Consider the following 16,061-nt stretch of genomic DNA (forward strand, 5'->3'; position numbering starts at 1 on the left):
GAGGGTGGAAAGAAGACAGAGCCAGGCTCTTTTCAATGTTACCCAGTGACAAGAAAAGAGTTGATGGGGACACACCAGCACACAGAAGGGGCTGCCTGAACATCAGAAAACATTTTGTCGTGAGCCTGACCAAGCACAGGCACAGATTGCCCAGAGAAGTGGGGTCTCCATCCTTGGAGATAAAAGCAGGCAGACATCAGAGGATGCAGAGGGTTTCTCTGGGCACCGCAGCTCCCTCCTGACAAAATCTTTAGCTTGCAGGAATAATTATATGGCAGGTGCAAGGTTTGTTTATTAGTTTTCATAAGGCAGCAGATTGCCATGGTGCCAGAGTTTGCTTTTCTCACTGCTGCTGGTTAATTTTCACCCTCTGTAGAAGGAGCTGATTTGCAGTTTCCCTTTGAGCATTAAAAGTCATCAGACCGAGGCAAAGTCAGGAAACTGTTCAACAGAGGCTCTTTTCCAGCAGCTAAGGGAAAAAATGTTAGGTCCACAGTTTGAAAGTACCTGGAATCTTTTCCAGAATGCATGTATTTTTTTTATAAGCTCAGGTTTCTGAACAGGTGAAACTGTGCCATGTAGATACAAAAACATACTTTAGGTATAAATAGGTTTGTTTGTTTTTTTTTTAACTTTTCCTCCTTTCCATATTAATTTATAGTATTTGTCTTCTTTAGGGATGTAAAGGAGCATAAATTTTGATGTGGTTTACTCTGGTTTGAGAGTCTACCTTTCCTATTTCATTATTATTTCTTACCTAATTAGGTTTGTTTCCTGTAATTCTTTACAAAGAAGTATCCAAGCTGAGTTGAGATTAAATTCCAACTAAAAAAACTCCATGTCCTTTTCACAGTAAGAGAACTGTAGCTTTGATGGAGAATCTTCTTTTAGGCAATGAAAAAGTCATACCTCTCTTATTTAAAAAAAAAAATAAAAGAAAGTATTAGTGTTTTATGTTTCTTCTGTGTAGTAACTGAAAAATTGCTGATGTCTTTATTCAGATTAAAACTGGGTTAGCTATTGATGTCAAGGAAAGGAATAAAATAAGTAATTTAATTCATACTTGACTGTTTGACCCAACTCAATGTGCCTATGTATGCCACAAAATGCATCTACCAGAAAAGAAAGCAAATTATTTCTGGAAATTAGGGCATGTTCACAATGTTTCAGCAGCTAAACTGAGTAGTTTATTTACTGTCAGCTGCAGCAGGAATGGAGAGTGGCACAACAAACACAGGCCAGGAAAGGCCACAAAAAAGGGGTTTGTGTGGCACCAATTCTACAGCATGTCTGATACCATTTAAAATTATTAGCTTTTGGGAAGTTATTCATGTCCTTTTAAAATGTGCTGTGGGGGTTATGGACTAGTCTCTGCAAAGAGAAGAATTCCCTGCTTTAAGCAGGATGAAGACTACTGGACAGCTTCAGTGTGTCACAAGCAGCTGAGCAATTTTATATTACTTGACCTCGAATAATGTGTTTTTAGAGGCAGAAGATAGAACTGGGGCTGCCATGAGCTCCTGTTCTTTCAGACTGCATGAAAATCTGCCCATATTTAACCTGCACAAATATCCAGGTACCTGTGAGCATCCCAGAAGTTATAAAAAGCTGATTATTTAGAGGACAGCATGAACTCTTCAGGGATAAAAAAGCTTGAACACCACACTCGGAGACATAGACTTCAATTATTTAGTTTTAAAATGGTCACAGTCAGTTTACAAAACTGTGGATCCCATTTTCAGAAAAAAAGATTTTGTACTGGATTTTTTTTTCTGCCCAGCTCCCTAGAGAATGCACCTCCAGTAGATGCCATATGGTTGGTACATCCCCATGTTGTCCACTGATTAGTCTTCATTCACTTCTGAATTTTTGTGTTGCAAGCTGTGCTTGTCTCAGGTTTGCAGATCAGTGGAAAAGCTGAGGGACAGAGGCATGAAGCAGGTGAGATTTCACTTGCAATGACACCACAAACCTCCAGAACCCTGTTTAAAATCTGACCCTGCATTATGCTCCCTTCTATCTCTTTCAGCTAAGGCTGGACTTCAGAACTCAACTAAAAGCTTTAAGTGGAGCAGTTCCATTTTTACTCCTGTTTCATTCTAAATCCAGTAAAGTACATGTTAAGAACTGATGAGTCTAAGTAGTTTTTTAAAATATAGATGCATTTTAGGACTTTGGTATTAAAAAAAACCCCACAGTCTATTAGCCTAGAAAAATAATAGAAAATAGTCACATATATGTGTGCAACATAGATTGAACTGTTTGGCATTGCCTAAAGATATAAAACTTGATAAGTAATTCTGCATTCCCATCCATATTTCCTTTTACATCAGTAATAAAATGAATGGAGAGACCAGGATTAACTAACTTCAGGAAGGAATTTCAGACACACATCATCTCCTAAAGATGTGCCCAGGTAGTACTGTGAAAGACTTTGGCCAAATTCTGTTTCTGTATGGGATTTAGGACTTCTATTCCTGTTTAGGATTTTTATTCTGCTGGACAAATTAATTCCTGACAAACTCCAGTCCTGGTGTCAGTGGGAAGCCTGGCAAGGCAAGAGTATCAGTGTACTTTGAAACCCTCATGAGAGAAGAACAGTCACTCTAATGTGGCTTGTTTATTTATTTCGTATGTCACCTACAATACAAATAAGGCAAATAGGGTGGATTTTGCTGCTGCTGCTAAATGACCTTTATTTTTATAAACACTTCAGTGCTGTTTTAGTAATCACTAGCAGAGGCAAGTTATTGTTTTGTACATTGCTGCACTGTTAAAGTGCATTCCCAAGACAATTTCTCAAGTATTTCTGATAAAGTAAAATGAAATCTTTGCTGCCATGCCCACAGAATGATACATACCAAAGATACAGAGCAAAAATAATGAGAAAAATGTCAAGAGCTAAATTGCCTAAGACAGAAGGCTAAATTGATAGAGTCTTTATATTATGCCTCAACCACTTGAACAGAATTTCTAGTTTATATCTTAAAATGCTCCAGGAGGAAGGCATGGGGGTTTTTTGTTAAGTGCAGAGCTGGTGGTTCAGGATGATTGTCTTCAAGCATTACCTTGACTTTCAGATGTTTATTTTGATATGCTGTTAGTCAATACTGCAATCATGACATTTTATGCTGGAAGCTGCTATGTCAATAAGCCCCTTATTCTCTACAGGCAGTGCAGTGGCATTTGCTAACATTTTGTATAAGATCTTCATTGAGCTGTTAGTGTGAATGTCACTAACTGAAGCAAATTTTAAATTAAACAAAAAAAAAAAGGAAGGAAGGAAAATACCTGTGGTTTTTCTTCCATAATATATGACTTGAGATATCTCTGATTTCTATAAACTTATTTTCTTGATGCAATCTTCTTGTTCAAAATGTGTTCTTAATTAAATGCACACCAAATGCCATGCAAAGGTGAGATGCATGTAGGGCCATATCCTCCTTGACTTGCAAACCATTTTTTTTATCTTTGGGGTTTGTGCTATCTATAGAATATGTTTTACTATCTTGAATTATACAGTCTTAATCTTTGTTTAATACTTGAAGCAAAACAAATGTTTAAGTACATTTTTAATCTAGGTTCTATTCTGACATGTCAGAATCAAAAATATCAAAATAGTACTTTTTATCCTTCTCATCCTGTAGTTGATAAAAATGATAAAAAACTCCCATCTTCAGATGCTTTTGAGCTTCTTTTTTCCAATCAGCCAGAGCGCCTATTCCCCATCCTCCCCCTCAGCTGGATGTACTGCTGTGTACTTCCTGTGCTTGTTGTCTTCTGCTAATTTTCTCTTTGTCTGGAGCTTTCCTGCTCTTCCCCTTCCATCGCAGAATGTGGTGTGTCAGCATTTCATGCTCTTTAGCCCCAAACCTGCCTTCACACACAGTGCCTAGGTCACCAGAGAATGTGTGCCATGGCTCAGTTGCTGTTTGGGTCTTCTCTTAAATTAGTGCTAATGAACACTGGATCTGTCTCTCTTTTAACAAAGGAAGAAGGTTATTATGGCACACAAATGACTATGAAAAAGCAGTGTATTCTGTTATAATTCCCAATATCAACTATTCCAATTCCACCCATTTCAGCAAGAATATATTGAGGCATGAAATAAGGCTCTGGTGTTAAAACTGGTATTTTCACAGCTTGGGAAGAATGGGTGACATGTGGTACTGGTTTGGCATGCCATAAGCTCATGGATTATGGTTTTTTTTGCTTCTATAATATGGAATGGACACTTTAGGACACACTGTCACAGTATAGATTTCTCTATGCCAAAGGCAGCCTGATTTTTTTTTTTCTTCTATAATATGGAATGAAAACTTTAGGACACACTGTCACAGTATAGATTTCTCTATGCCAAAGGCAGCATATACATTTCAAGAAACTTAATTTCTAAATCCTTGCCTTTTTCTTTTCTTCTGTTAAATGTAGAAAGTAATTCACCAGACAATTTTGACACTCCATCTTAGCATTACATTTACAGATTCATAGAGTGGGATTGTGGCTTTTTAGAGCCAATAGCAAATACAATCTGGGACTATGTTGGTTCAAGATAAGAAATATTGAATTACTTCCTATTCACTGAATATGATTCATCCCATTCAGTAACTGAAGTGGTGGAATAATGGATTCATGCATGTAATTAAGGATAATATCATGGCTTAAATGCATAGTGTTTAATTGGTTAATGGCCAGCCATAATTCTAAACTCTTCTAAATTTTGAATGCTTTACTCTGCAATCCTACCTTCTAACATAATTACGTATATGGTTACCTGTGATAGCAATACATATGTAACATTACTAACTTACTAGGTTTCATCATAATTGTTCAAATAATATAATCACAAGATAATTTAGATCCGATTAGATATCTATAAATTATCTGATTCAAGCTCAAATCAAAACATGTCAAATAAGATCAGGTTGCTCAAGGCCTTTCATATTTGAGTTTTGAATGTCTCCAAGAATTCTCCACAGTCTCTCCAGACAACCTGTTGCACTATTTGACCATTTAATGGTGAAAGGCTATATTCCTTTATATCTTTCCAAAACTGAAGGGCTGCAACTTTTATTTGTTGTCCTTTTGCTGTTCACCTCTAGTGCTAATGTATTGTTACAATTGGATGGGATTTTAGAAAGTTCTATCTGTTCTGTCTATTTTTTGTGAGTTTCTGTCCAGCAGAACACCTGGTTCTGAGAACAATAAACCTAGAGAAGCCTCATGTGCTGTGGTTTCAGGTCTCAGACACTTCTGTGTGGATTGTCTGATGTTCCATAAGGGCTGAGAGCAGTCTTTTGTTCAGTGAAGAATGGTAAAAAATGTTTTCTAATCTGCTGAAATACTTAGTACTTGTGGAAACTTGACACCCTGCTGACCTCTATCCTATCTTGGGAAACACTCAAAACTTGTTGAACAAAGCCCAAATCTAACTGGGGTCTGCTTTGATCGAAAGATTGGACCAGGTGCCCTCCAAAGTCCTTTCTATCCCAAATTATTCCCACTTTCTGTCTCCAGCTTGATTGGGATTGACCATCAGGCCAGAAGTTCTGAGGACAGGCTGACAAGATATATATGGCAGACCATAGAGGCCTTTTTTTTTTTCCTAATTTAGGGTTATCCAAATACCCTAAATGTAGGTAGAAGTAGCAAGCATCTGCAAGACACATTTTTACAATAAAACAAGAAAGAACTCCCTACTTGAAAGAGCCATTTTGCTTGCATTTGACTTGTGGCTCATGTAAATAGCATTTGCAATTTGATTTTACAGACCACTGATGAAATGCTAAAATATGCACTAAAATCTATGGGCTTAATTAGACTGATTACCAGATTTATTTTTTTTTCACAAACATCTGGTACATATTTATACTATAGGAGTAGGAGGGTCCCAAAACACTCTGATCTATAAGCAGAAAAGGAACGAGTAGTTCTTAGTAACAGTTCTTCTTTAGTTCTAAAGGTTTTTCACTTTCAGACTTTGGTTTAAATAGAGAAGTTAAGATTTCAAATAGGTCAAATGTAAACCTGAGAACAATTTAAAAATTACTGTGAGCTCCATACCTAAAAAATGTGTAATGCAGTAAATACAAGAGTTCTGTGTCCTTTATGTAGAAAGGAAGAGCCCATCTAGGAGAGTAATTTGTAGCTGAGGTTTTGAAACCATCACTTTTTTAGATTTGGTAGGTAAAGAGGATTTCCTGGCTCTGACAGGAAATCAAAAATCATGCAAGCATAACATGACTTTAAGGCATTCTTCTGAGCTCTCAGAAAGAAAGCATCATTCCCCCTCCTTGGCCACTTCGTGATTTCCAAGCATCAGTGCTCCCATGAGGGCAGAGCTAAATTATGTATTTTCTTCTGTATTGCACTGTATTTGTAGATTTTTCTCATGTGGATGTCATGGTTTTGAAAAAAAGCACTTCATATCTCTTTTTCTATACACTTGGTAATGACAGAAAGAGAAACTGGGGCATTTCTCAATCCTTTTCAAAGGCATGAAGGTTTTTGAAGGTGTTGCCTTGGCAAAAGCCAAGATTTTTGAAGAAGCTCTTTAACCATAAGCTCATCAAAACCAGTAAATATTCTGTTATTTACCTCTGTTGACCACATTTATTTGAGTAAGGTTGCTGCCAGATTTGGAGAAACAAGAAACCATCAGTCATGCTCTGAAATGCCCTTGTCTGCTTAGTAATTGCAGAGAGAACTGACACAGGCTGGTGCAGTTCAACACCACATTTACCTTAGCTCTACATTGGGTGGTGGAGTGAAAAAATCTCATTTCAAAGGCTACCTGATTTTTTTTCCTAACTGCAAAAAAGTCTCTCAATGAAAAAACGCACTCATATTCTTCAAAGTAAGGCTTTCCCCCAACTTCCTCTTTAAACAGCAATACAAGATCGTAAATATTGTAGGAAAATCTAAAAGAAAAGCTTCAGAGACAGTTTTCTTTTACTAGCACTAACTGTATTTTATAGATTGAGTCTCCATTTTGTCTCCATCTTAAAGCTCTAAAACAGCTCAGGCTGTAAAAATATATGATTGTATACTGTCCTAGAAGGACTAGAGAAGTTTAGGGATGGTCTCATGAATTAATGCCATTAATCTTTCAAGGCTAATCTCTAACATCAGTCATTATAAGTCTACTTTCTAATATTAGTTCAGACATACTCTTTCTCTGAAATGCCTTTCTTTTTTCTTTCTCCTCAAATAAACCTTCTTTTCCACTCATGAGACTTTAAAAAAGAAAGAAAAGCTTCTCTCTTCTCAGTCTCCTCTTGAAGAATTATCCAGGAGTAATCCAGTTCCATCACACTTTGTTTTACCTTTTTACGTGAGTAGTGCTGCAGTAAAAACAGTTGTGCTAATATTCCATGGCTAGGCTCTATTTTAATTAAAAAGACTTTTAAACCTAAATAAAACCAGTGATTATAGATAACAGGAAAATCATTGCATTCACTAGAACAACAAGGGGTTTCCCACTTGGTGATTATCCTGTTTTACTTACAGGTACCTGTCAGTATTCAGCTGGCTAGTCCAATGTGTTCCATTCCAGAAATAAATTCAGGAAAAAATTAACATTTAGTACATGAGAGGAAATGAAATGCCCTAGGTTTACCTCATGATGATGCACACTGTAATGTAATGCAAGGGCTACTCCTATTTTCTTGGGCACCTCTGTTCTGCCAGCCACTGTCAGCTTCCCACACAGCCTGGGAATGGGAGGCCAACTCCATCAGGACATGCCCAGTTTAGGACTGCCCAGTGTATTTATGCCACAGCTGTGAATTTCACAGGAAAATACTAGGTTTTGTCACAAAAGGGTCAGCAGCTGGCTCAGAATACATTTCAAAAGCAGTGATGATTTCTAAGCCTTTTTTTTCCTCCTCTGATTAAAACTTTCAGTAACATGGCAGGAAAATACATCAAATTCAAAGGAAAATTTATATAACATGAAATTCTGAGGATAATGTTGATGAACTAATCCCAAGAATACGGTAAAAACTTCTTGGAAATGTGCTGTTTCATTATTCCCCTGCTTCAGTCTTGAAAAACAAGATGTGTAATAACTTTATTGTTTGAGAGGGAATTCAGTCTTGAAAATTAATCTCTAGTGTCTTTCAGGTATTGTCGACTTTGAAAATCCTGCTATTAAAAAGACATGGGTGGCTGGCAGTAGCAGTTCAGTGTGATTGACCTCACAGTGCTTCATCTGCACAGCTATTGATTTTTCTTTTTCTCTTCATTTTGACATTTCACATGATTCAATCCAAGATTCATCATTTTGGAAATGTCAAATTTTAAGGGGTTTTTTTTATTATTATTGTTTGGAAAGAGTGATCTTTGAAGTGTTTTGCTGCCTAACTTTTTTCAGACACATCAGCACTGATTCAACTCAGAATTGAGTGGTTTGTTTTGGATTTTTTCTTTCCTAGTGTATTCCAATGTGCCTTTTTACTGAGTGGCTGGCTGTATCAAAGTCAAAGATAGCAGCACTGTTTTGGATAGATTTACAGTGTCTCAGCACTTTACATGAGAAAGCTCTCTGGGGATAAAAGCCTTTATGCAACACCACGCTGTGTGATGGGAAAGCAATAGAAAGCAAGCGTGGCACATACTAATGCAGTGTATATTACAGAAATATCAGATAACATTTCGTGACATTTATTCAGCACCTAATAATTACAGTTATACTCACCAGTTGCATGGGGCATGAGAGCAGTGGGAACCTGAATAGAAACTGTCTGAGCTGAACAGAAGATTCTAAGCAGCACCATGAACTTGAACTTGATGATGTGGAGCTGGTGCAGCTGCCTGGTTCCACTTCAATCCTGTTTGATCTCCAGATAGAGCACTTGACTGAAAGCCAAAGAGTCTCCAAAACACTGTGCAGCCTTGAATGTCCTTCTAATGGGTGCTGGAACACACATTTAAAGTGTTGAATGGCTGCTGAAAATAAAACTTAGGATGTTTGCTCACTGCATCAGTGTCCCATGAAACCCTGAGAGCCGGAGACCAAACTGCATGACCGATCAGGAGGCGTGCCACACGTCAGAGAGCAGAGAGGAGCTGGCCACCAGGAAATTACAGAGGCTCCCTCCAGGGTTTGAATTCCATTTTGACACAGAACTGGAATCAGAAGACACCTGCTTGCCAGGGGAACCCAAGGAAATTGCCTGTAGGTGTCTCGCTTTCTTTGCATTGCTGTGTGTCCGTGTTATCCAGCACCTCTTGTGGCAGCCCTGCTCCTCTGCCAGGCTGGAGATGTAGCAGCCCATGAACCATGGGAGAGCTGATTTGTGGCTTTCTGAAAAGGTCTAAAAGCCCTTTAGGGACTGGTCACTCCTGTGGAAACCCACACGTGCCCTGGAGCTGCTCTGGTAGCAGGCTGGGGTTGACCACTGGCCCATGGAAATTTTCTCTCTGTACTGATCTGATCCAAACAATCCTTTACATTTCTCAATTTTACCACTCCCTCTCTCATCTCTTTTTACTGACTTTTCTCCATCTGACAGAGTTTAATTGCTTAGTCTGCTCTCTCTTTATATCAGAGATCCCAGTAGTGTAGACCCGTCATGCTTGTCTCTCACTCTCGTTCCCAGTGTGCTCCTCCCTAATGGGTGCCACTATTTTCACACTACTCAGAAACTTTCCCCTCAGGGTTGGTGAGGGAGGAGCAATATGCCTCATGCAGAGCAGTCCTGAGTTTTAAATGTCCTGGTGGAATGTATCTAGGCAAGATGAAAACAGAGTTTGGAAAAGGTCTTCTGAAACAGTGGAGTGCTGTGGGGTGGCTGAAATTAAGGTGATGAATTGTGCAAGCAGAAGCTGTCAAAAAAAAAACCATGCTAAAACATTTGAAAGAAAGTATTATCTCAGTGTGTGAAGGTTGATTAATTAATTTTTGAAAGACTTCTCTGATCTTTGTCTCTTATGAATTTAGCATTACCTGGCCATGGTAGTAGCTGCATAAAGCTTTGTACAATTTCTATGTCCTCATCATCTTATTATTCAATACACTTGCCAGGATCCAATTTTCTTCAGTGTTGGTGATTCAAAATTTCTTCTATTAACTCCTACTAACATTCTTGTGATATTAAAGAGATGCCCCTAAGCAAATAAGAATTTGATATTCTGTAAAAGAAGTTAATCTAAATTTAAAATACAAGATTTTATGAGCTGTGGGCTCCAGTATACCTAAAATCCAGCTCTTTGCTGAGTTATTTGGTTTCTTACCTTGAATTCTCACAGGTACAGAATGTTTTTCTCTACTCTTTGTAAAAAAACCCTTTCATTGTACTCAGGGTTGCATCAATTTTATTCAAGTTGTATAGATATTTATTTAGTGATTATCCATACACAAATTGAGCTACCTGTGTCAATTTTCCATTAATATTGGTAGTGTCCTCCAAATTCTGAGTATTATGCAGGTAAAAGTGGAAACGAAGTTGTAAGTAGTTGAATAATCGACATACATTTTTGATCAAAATAATATATTTAGAGAAGACAATTCAGTAGTAGTATTAGTAACACTGCATTAGTAAAGGTTTCTTTGTAAAATCCCAGAAAAGTCTTTCCTCCTCCAGCTCTTGTAAGTAGATGACAATAGCAAGTCCATTCAAAGTGAGACTTAGAACATGATTTATTTTTTTCGTAAACTATTGATACCTTCCTAAGTTGGAATTGACAAGGGAGAGTGGAAATTCAAGAACATTAAACAGACAGAACATTTCTGACAGACCTGGTTCCTTACTGGTAGCACTTAGGGTGTCTGTCTATTTAAAATAAGTTAAATTACAGTACTGACATCTATAATGTTATTGTCTGTTTTTAATTTACAGTAATTTCATAACTCTGCTTTAATTTGAGAAATATTTAATGCCTTTTTGTGAAGTGCATAGGGTGTACTCTCTGAAAAACAAAGCAAAACAAAGCAGAAGTTTTTCTATCTTCTTAAATGATTCTAAGTCTTGTACAGGAGCCTTATCAATGCTCATAGATTCCAAATATTCCCCATTCAAATGGTTTCTTCTTGCAGTATTTTGCTACCAGTGTTTCTAGCCATTTCTTGAGCAGAGTGCTTCTTTACAACCCATATCTGTGATACTGCTGTGAGAGCCACAGGAGCAGATGCCTTTTGAAATGATTGCAGGTTGGATTTATGGGGAGGGGAACAAGAAGTACTTTTGCACTGTGAAATTAACATTTTTCAGAAAAACCATGAATATTAGAAGTTGCATTTGTCAACTACAAAAACTGGGTGTTGCAAGAAAGAGATAAACAATGACAGAGAATGAGGGTAGAAAAACAGAATAAGGCTGGATTTGTCCAGCATTGAGGAGCTCTTATCAGTTGTGACAGCTGTGCAGTCCGTGGCACTATGTGCCATTTGGAAAGACAATAAAACCTCCAGTGAGTGTCTCTGCTGACTGATTGATTCTCCTGAAGGCTCTGTAGCACTTGAATTTAGTAAAGGTGGGGCAGCACAGTGATGTGCACAGCACACCGATAAAAATAGTTTGTTAAACAAACATGTTATCTCAGCACTTTAGGTTATAAGAAGCAGTTCTTATCATTAGATTTATAGGTGACCACTCATAAATAAATATATTTTGTGGCAGATCTTGGAGAAACAGGAAGACAAGAAAATGAACAAGAGAATGAACAAGAGACATTTACTCTGTTCTGGGTGTTCTGCAGCCATTCAGAATAAGGGTTAGCAGTTACCTTATTAAATGTATCCAGTAAATAATTTTCTTACAGTTTTTTTTTTTTTGCATTTTGAAGTCAACAGCTCTGTATTTCCTTTTTTTTTTTTTTTTTTTTTTTTTTTTTTTTCCTTACCAGGACAATTAATGAGCATGTTTAAAAGCTCTATTGGACAATATTTCAAAGTGGAACGACTTGAATCAATTTTCTTGATGTATTCCTGACAAAAAGGTTGATATTCTCTGCTGATAGTGCTTGCAAATAACAACATTGCTACTGATATCCAGTTCAGCTTTATCTTTTTTATTGCATGACATTTTATTAGATTAACAGTTTTGAGGCTGTAGATTGAAGGTGATATGGAGTCATAGTTTTCCTATATGTAAATATGGTATTTATTCTATTCCTTTGTCAGCAACTCTACAGCAAATCCCAGCTCAAAAATGCAAGATGAGGGCCCTAATGTACCTATTTTCTGAGATATTTCTTGACTAATACAGTAAAATATAGTTAATATTTTTATTTTTATAGATGTATTTATAGTTTGGATTTTTTTAAACTATTGACAGTAACTTTTAGTGCAAAGAGGCCTAGAATTTGGAAGGGAGGCATTAAGGTGTCGGAAAAGCATCCTCTGAAGGGGTGACAGGAGGCAACATGGCCCTTCCTCCCTGTGAGAGTTTAGTGAGACAGGGCCATGTTGCAAGGCAGCCTTGCAGAAAGCTGAGCTAATTGCTGGCATTTTCTTCTGCTTTAGGCAGGAACTCTTTGGATAGGAAATCTGACTTTCTATTAAATGAAATTTGAAGAGGTCTTGGAGTGAGCATTCCTTAATGAATATCTTGTTAACTCCATCTCACCCATGCCTTCTCTATAGGCAGGGCAATGCTTCCCTTCCAGCTCACTGGGAAATCACTTGAAAAGTGTGAAGGTTCTGATGTTGGCTCCTTGGGAGGCAGCAGTCAATAAAAAAGATCATGAACTATCTCCAGTAAAATATTGCTGATTCCCCGAAGAATGAACAAAGTTGTGCTCCACTTAACTCTCTCTCCATCTAATACTTGTCTCTGTTTGTGAATGCCAGGAAAGATAATCAAGAAAAAGCTCCAGTGCTGCCAAATCCTATAAACTGTTAAGCAAGTTATGGGATATCTTTTTCTTGACAAATATTGTCAGGCTGTAGTTCAATGAGGAGCTATGAAAGTAAAAGATAAATGAAAATTGAATGTAAATGTGATTTAAAACTAAACAAGTCATCTGTCTTTCATCACTCTGTCAAATGGGGCAGAAACAGGTCTGTGAACAGACAAACTGTTGTGTGCAATTTGTAGCAATCACCTTTTTTCAGAATGAATGGGAGCAGCAGGAGCAGCCTCACACGTGTGAATTGCATTAGAGATGGCAATTGAGTCATTGTAACTTAAGGCAGCAGGTTCTAATTGGGAAATGCTATCCGTAAAGAAAACAAAGATGGCCTTTGGGATGAAACTGAAAGATGAGGTGTCAGGGAAAGAGCTCCATCCTGGCATATTCTGTAGATTCTCCTCATGGGTGGTAATTTGAAGTAATGAGTAGTCCTTGTTGAATGACCTTGTACAGCTGCTGTACTGCCTGTTCAATCTGTAACTCACTTTCCATCAATTGCACTTTTATTACAATTAAATGTGCCATCATAAAGCCCTAAAAATGAGCAGCACAATCTCTGCATATGTTCGCAGCCATTTAGCTTGGGACTGGGAGGGTGGCAGAAGTCCATCCTAAACCTTTTGTTCATGCCAAAGTGCAATTTGTTGATTGAAAGATGCTGGGTGATGGAGCTGGGGAGGATGGCAGGCTTTGTTCAGCATGCACAGAAGCACTCATAAAGCCATTTGAGATTGGAATGCCTGCTTGAGCCAACGTGCTGCTAAGAGGCCACCTGGCCTGGGGCAGGAAGAAAAAACTGCCCTTTCCCTCCCACCCTCAACACCCCATCCTAGGCAATGCAAAACATGAACAAAAAATGTTCAAGCACATTGCCATTTTGACAGCAGAGACATTCCTGTTTTGTCAAGATAATGATAACCACGATGAATGTGGTTGACAGGTTTTGGTTCTACTTTTACTTATAGAGGAGAAACACTTATTTCAGTTTTTCACACTACAATATTTAGACAATATGCTACTTTTAGTTACTGCTGAAGAGAGATGAAAGGAATGGATGTTAGTGGTTCGCAAGTTATTGTTAATATCTTTAAAGATTCAATTTCATTGAGACAAATACTGCTTAGCATCTGTGTTCAGAGTTTTCAGAATGTGACATAGGTCATTGTGATTGTGTGAAGGCCAGATTCTGCTGTGTAACAGAGTTGCTTTATTGCATTTGCCTTTACACATTGAGACATCGTTTTCTGGATCAGTGAGTAAACAAATGCAATTCAGTGAAATATTTGTGCTGAATACAACGTACAGTGAAGAACTGTATTAAAATTTCATTTACATTTTATTGTGTTCTAATGTGGTTTGCTAAACTTGAAGCTTTACAGGATGGGGGGTTTTTTCTTGATATTTGGTCAAAGCATAAAACCAAATTTTTTGTGTCTATATAATTTTCTTCATTGTGGTAGGGAGAACATGGAGATTTTAAGTTCTAATAAAATATCTATATCAAGTCATCTTACAAGAGAATGGCTGTTAGGATAAATTGTCCACTTTTGTAATAGAAGTCTTAGGAATCTTAATATCATTTTGTGAGCTGCTCTGAAACAATTAAAGATCATGTGCATTTCTTTCTGTAGGTAGCTTTAAAGAAAGCTGACTCCATATAGATGCTTCAACATTTCTGAAGCTGAGTCACTCCAAAATGATTCCAACAGTAACCTGCATTGCTTACGCATTATTTAGGATACAAATGCTCTCAGATAATTTCAAGTAATTTCACTAAATTTGTTACATATTCCAGACATTGGGGCAGCCTGCTAGAAGTGACATGAAAACACAATTTATGTCCTCATTTAGGAAATCATCTTTTACTTCCCCTTCTGTTTTAATCCTTCATCTCTCATACTGAAGCCTTTGAGACAGGGACCTTTCCCGCCTACCCACAGTTTTCATGTTAGATCATAAATAATGGATCATAATCAAGCACTCTGAAGTACTTTTATTAGCTGCCAGTGTCATCTCCAGTATTTATCTTGTCTACACTCCAGTGTTTCCAAATGCAGTAAATCTGAGACTTCAGCCTGGTAACAGTCCTTACTCTTTATGATTTCACTGACAAGGAATTCAGATGTACACTTTTCCCATCAGTCATATCTTAAGAGCTTTTACCACATTGTAAATTGTGCAAGACGGGATGCATTCTGTCTCAGGAATATGATTCTTGGCCTGGTCTGATTCTGAAAATTCCCTTCCTTCCTCCAGTGTCTCATTTGCCATGCTTGTGGTGAAGCCAGCCCATGGAGTTCTGGGATTAATTTGCATTCACCTGATCGTTGTGGTGTATAAATTCTGTAAGATTTCAGTGCATCATTTTGATCAGAGGAGTTTTTAATTCCTTTAAAAAATATATTCTGCTTGTGTCTCATATATATATTCCCAAGAGTCCTGGGTGCTCCAGGATGAACCTATGTACTCACTAGCATCCAATTTTTTTGTCATTTTGATATCGAAATATAAAAGTATATCCTACAAGGAGAAAGCAAAAAGCTTAAAGATGTAAATACAGACCAACCGGTTAAAGGTTTTTTCCTTTAAAATTATCATTTTCATTGTGCAAAGTATGCTTTTATTGGAAAGGTTTTGCTTTCAGAAACAAAAGTTTGAAAACTGAAGTTTGGCTGTGATCAGAGCTGTAATTTGCTTATGTCACCATCTTCTTCTGTCTCCTTGAGGCAGTTTCTCACATCCATCACAATGGCCTGATGTCCCAAGGATCAGTTGCATCAAGAAAGATCTATTTACCACAAAGATCTAGTTACAGCTAGAAAAGGAAAGGTGCATATAGGAAATCTGGTAAAGGAGCAAAGTCATAATGTACCTGAATAAAAACTCAAAATTAAACACCCCAGGCATTCCCAAATTAAAGTGTTCAGAGTTGAGGACTGAACTATGTGACCTCTGCATTCTATTTACACAAATACTGAAATGGATAATAGCAATATAAGCAATCTTTATTTTCTGCCAGGATTTTCTCTGGCTGAGAAAACACCCTTGTCTTCAGTGATAAGACAGAAAGGGAAGCAGCATGTCTTCTAAGTAGGAAACCAAAGTACAGAAGTGTTTTCTGTGTGTTTACTGACCACTTTGACAGCATGCCTTCTTTAAACAGCATGCACTAAGAGCAGAAATAAGCCATGTGGAAAGAAAAATAA

At 37.5% G+C, this 16,061-nt stretch overlaps 1 protein-coding gene across 7 annotated transcripts in view; it reads left to right on the plus strand.

Moving 5' to 3' along the window:
* The window catches only part of EPHA6 (EPH receptor A6), a 378,018-nt gene that overhangs the window by 216,832 nt on the left and 145,125 nt on the right, over positions 1–16,061 (plus strand). The gene's annotated exons all lie outside the window — the stretch shown is intronic.

This window comes from Passer montanus, unplaced genomic scaffold, assembly GCF_014805655.1.
Source record: "Passer montanus isolate IOZ18808 unplaced genomic scaffold, ASM1480565v1 scaffold28, whole genome shotgun sequence".
Taxonomy (NCBI): Eukaryota; Metazoa; Chordata; class Aves; order Passeriformes; family Passeridae; genus Passer; species Passer montanus.